This window comes from Biomphalaria glabrata, chromosome 15, assembly GCF_947242115.1.
Source record: "Biomphalaria glabrata chromosome 15, xgBioGlab47.1, whole genome shotgun sequence".
NCBI classification, from domain to species: domain Eukaryota; kingdom Metazoa; phylum Mollusca; class Gastropoda; family Planorbidae; genus Biomphalaria; species Biomphalaria glabrata.
In genome coordinates, this window is record NC_074725.1 from 9,015,716 (window position 1) to 9,021,010 (window position 5,295).

Here is a 5,295-nt window from a genome sequence, read left to right on the forward strand (position 1 = left end):
ATGTACGCCTGTACTTGCTACACTTCCCACCATCTACGCCCCTGCTTGCTACACTTCCCACCATCTACGCCCCTGCTTGCTACACTTCCCAGCATCTACTCCCCTGCTTGCTACACTTCCCAGCATCTACTCACCTGCTTGCTACACTTCCCACCATCTACGCCCCTGCTTGCTACACTTTCCACCATCTACTCCCCTGCTTGCTACCCTTCCCACCATTTACGCTCCTGCTTGCTACACTTTCCACCATCTACGCCCCTGCTTGCTACACTTCCCACCATCTACTCCCCTGCTTGCTACACTTCCCACCATTTACGTCTGTGCTTGCTATACTTCCCACCATCTACTCCCCTGCTTGCTACCCTTCCCACCATTTACGCTCCTGCTTGCTACACTTTCCACCATCTACGCCCCTGCTTGCTACACTTCCCACCATCTACTCCCCTGCTTGCTACCCTTCCCACCATTTACGCTCCTGCTTGCTACACTTCCCACCATGTACGCCTGTACTTGCTACACTTCCCACCATCTACGCCCCTGCTTGCTACACTTCCCACCATCTACGCCCCTGCTTGCTACACTTCCCAGCATCTACTCCCCTGCTTGCTACACTTCCCAGCATCTACTCACCTGCTTGCTACACTTCCCACCATCTACGCCCCTGCTTGCTACACTTCCCACCATCTACTCCCCTGCTTTGTACACTTCCCACCATCTACTCCCCTGCTTGCTACACTTCCCACCATCTACTCACCTGCTTGCTACACTTCCCACCATCTACGCCCCTGCTTGCTACACTTCCCAGCATCTACTCCCCTGCTTGCTACACTTCCCAGCATCTACTCACCTTCTTGCTACACTTCCCAGCATCTACTCTCCTGCTTGCTACACTTCCCAGCATCTACTCTCCTGCTTGCTACACTTCCCAGCATCTACTCCCCTGCTTGCTACACTTCCCAGCATCTACTCCCCTGCTTGCTACACTTCCCAGCATCTACGCCCCTGCTTGCTACACTTCCCAGCATCTACTCACCTGCTTGCTACACTTCCCAGCATCTACTCCCCTGCTTGCTACACTTCCCACCATCTACGCCCCTGCTTGCTACACTTCCCAGCATCTACTCTCCTGCTTGCTACACTTCCCAGCATCTACTCCCCTGCTTGCTACACTTCCCAGCATCTACTCTCCTGCTTGCTACACTTCCCAGCATCTACTCTCCTGCTTGTTACACTTCCCACCATCTACGCCCCTGCTTGCTACACTTCCCAGCATCTACTCCCCTGCTTGCTACACTTCCCAGCATCTACTCACCTGCTTGCTACACTTCCCAGCATCTACTCACCTGCTTGCTACACTTCCCAGCATCTACTCCCCTGCTTGCTACACTTCCAACCATCTACGCCCCTGCTTGCTACACTTCCCAGCATCTACTCTCCTGCTTGCTACACTTCCAACCATCTACGCCCCTGCTTGCTACACTTCCAACCATCTACGCCCCTGCTTGCTACACTTCCCAGCATCTACTCCCCTGCTTGCTACACTTCCCAGCATCTACTCTCCTGCTTGCTACACTTCCAACCATCTACGCCCCTGCTTGCTACACTTCCAACCATCTACGCCCCTGCTTGCTACACTTCCCACCATCTACTCCCCTGCTTGCTACACTTCCCAGCATCTACTCCCCTGCTTGCTACACTTCCCAGCATCTACTCTCCTGCTTGCTACACTTCCCAGCATCTACTCTCCTGCTTGCTACACTTCCCAGCATCTACTCTCCTGCTTGCTACACTTCCCAGCATCTACTCTCCTGCTTGTTACACTTCCCAGCATCTACTCTCCTGCTTGCTACACTTCCCAGCATCTACTCTCCTGCTTGCTACACTTCCCAGCATCTACTCTCCTGCTTGCTACACTTCCCAGCATCTACTCCCCTGCTTGCTACACTTCCCAGCATCTACGCCCCTGCTTGCTACACTTCCCAGCATCTACTCCCCTGCTTGCTACCCTTCCCACCATTTACGCTCCTGCTTGCTACACTTCCCACCATGTACGCCTGTACTTGCTACACTTCCCACCATCTACGCCCCTGCTTGCTACACTTCCCACCATCTACGCCCCTGCTTGCTACACTTCCCACCATGTACGCCTGTACTTGCTACACTTCCCACCATCTACGCCCCTGCTTGCTACACTTCCCACCATCTACGCCCCTGCTTGTTACACTTCCCACCATCTACGCCCCTGCTTGCTACACTTCCCAGCATCTACGCCCCTGCTTGCTACACTTCCCACCATCTACGCCCCTGCTTGCTACACTTCCCACACGTTTCATTTCCTCCCCCCTTCTCCCCAACAGTACCACCAGAGTCCACGTGCTGACCTGCTTATTTACCGACGACTAAAACTTACAATTATAGGGCATCAAGTCCCCCCTCTTCCCGTGCCGCCTGAAAATGACCCTTTCCGTTTAGTCATGGTCAGACAACAAGAGCTGGGGGGAAGATGGTCTTCCGATTCATGGCCAGTGGGCTGGTTTGGGGGCAAGATACCCGCTAATCATGCCTTTTGAGGACGTTTCGCTTGACACGTGAGGGCCGTCCACAGACACTGGAAGGGTCAGAAAATTGCTATAATTTCTGAAGACAGTAGAGAGCGAGTCTGGGAGAAAGTATCTCTTTGTAAAACTAATGGATGGCTGTAGTTTCAAAAAGTAGACATCTATGTTCTTTCATTTGCATTCAATAGATGTGTCTTTTCTTATTTCGTTCTATTCAATAGACGAGTTATTGTTCTTTTTATCTATTCACTAGATATACTACATGTACTTTATGCACTGCATCGGTGACCTTTTTTTGTTATATAATATGCAATAGGACAACAGTTAATTTGTGCTACAGGAGAATAACCAAAGGCAACCATTTACATGTCTTTCAATCATCTCACCACTGCCATATAAGTGTCATATAATCATCACATCACTGCCATGCAAGTGTCATATAATCATCACGTCACTGCCATACAAGTGTCATATAATCATCACGTCACTGCCATGCAAGTGTCATACAAGTGTCATATAATCCTCACGTCACTGCCATACAAGTGTCATATAATCATCACGTCACTGCCATGCAAGTGTCATATAATCATCACACCACTGCCATATAAGTGTCATATAATCATCACGTCACTGTCAAAAAAGGGTCATACAAGTGACATATAATCCTCACGTCACTGCCATGCAAGTGTCATATAATCATCACGTCACTGCCATACAAGTGTCATATAATCATCACGTCACTGCCATACAAGTGTCATACAAGTGTCATATAATCATCACGTCACTGCCATGCAAGTGTCATATAATCATCACATCACTGCCATATAAGTGTCATATTGTCATCACGTCACTGCCATACAAGTGTCAATAATCATTTCGTTACTGTCATACAAATATCAAATAACCATCTGACCACTGCCATAAGGGTATCAATCTCGTCACTTCCTTGCGAGCGCCATATAATCATCTTGCCACTTCCTTACAAGCGTCATGTAATCATTTCGTCACTGGTATACAAGTGTTGTTTGCTATTCGTATACTATCGCCATATGGAATGTATTACAATGCTTTTTTTCTCCAAATAGTAATCAATCTATATGAAGTTGAAATGTTATCTGCAAAGATAAACTTCAAATTTACTTTGAATTTCTGATAGGCTCACCAAAAAGAATGAAGACTTGGGTGCTGGCTGAACATTAGACTTTACAGATTACACAATAAAAAAAAACAACATTGTATTTCTAAAACTTAAAAGAAAAAAAAGCCATTAAAAATCAACTTAGTGAAAAATCGTTATTCTTAGTAAGAGGGGAGGTAACTACAGACCACAGCAATTTCCAACAGCCAGCTAAAGAGTTGTGTCACGTGACAAGGGGAGACCGTCCCATCAACACAATCAATCAAGACATTGACCTACTGCAGTGGTCCCCGTATAGTCAACAGTTCGAGCCATTACTAATTTTTTTTTTCTCTTTAGAAAGACATTTGAGGTTAATCAATCCAACCGAACGTTGATTATTGATAAGTAATGTTCCTTTATTTAACCAACTCCACACTTTTCAAGACCCCACCCCTCCCCTAGCCACGACCATTATTAGTAACGAAATTTTTTTTTATTATTTGTAGCTCATTTAAATTAAATGACATTAAGGTCAAGGTCTTTTGTGACATTTGTTTTGTCTTTTTTCTTTCACATTCCATTTAGTTGTAAGTCCCAAGAGTTATACTCACAAGAGGGGAAACTTAGCAAGGCCGACATAGATACGCAATGCACTGCTTCTCAAAGCCTTGTCTTGAAAAAAGAAAACAAAATAGCTCATGGCTTTTCTACAGACTTCAAGGATTAAGATTCCCTGGTGTGGATGCTGTATCTAGTATCCTAATTTCCAATAACCTACTCAAGGACCTACTTAACAACCTACTCGACCTACTCAGGGACCTATTCAGGGACCTACTCAAGAACCTAGTCAGGTGCCTATTCAGGGAGCCACTCAAGGACCTACTCAATGATCTATTCAGGGACCTACTCAAGAACCTACTCAAGAACCTACCCAGGATCCTACTCAGGGACCTATTCAAGGACCTACTCAGGAACCTAATGAAGTTATGGGGGAAGGTGTACTTTTTGTTAGGAATGAGAAAAATGGAGCATGACCTCCCCCCCCCCCCCAAACAAATGTTGAGGTCGGCTGTAATAAACTTACTTTGAAATGTGTACCTAAAATGTGCTGAAAGAGGCTTAGACAACAGAGAGACTGAGGCTTTCTGTCATCATTTTGAGAAACATTGCTTTTTGAAAAGATCAATGGGCCACTAACTGGTAGGGAATCACTGGCCTATAGATTTCTTGGCTAACTACTCAACTTTGGGGAGAAAATGTGATGAGCTAATCAAGATCGTTTCAGAGAGAGAGGGAGAGGGAGAGAGAAAGAGAGGGAGAGGGAGATAGAGAGAGAGAAAGAGAGAGAGAGGGAGACGGAGAGAGAGAGAGAGAGAGACGGAGAGAGAGAGAGAGGGACGGAGAGATAGAGAGAGAGAGAGAATTGAATAAAAAATCTTTGTCTTTAATGAAAAAAAATGACATGCTTTTTCTAATGTACATAAAATATAAACTAAATTATTATAAAATAAAGAAAGTGTGTCACCAGATATAACATAGAAAGTAACGGTACGTCCTATATCAAACCAAACATTACTTACATAGAGATTTGTACTAGAACTTAAAGAAAAGTCTATA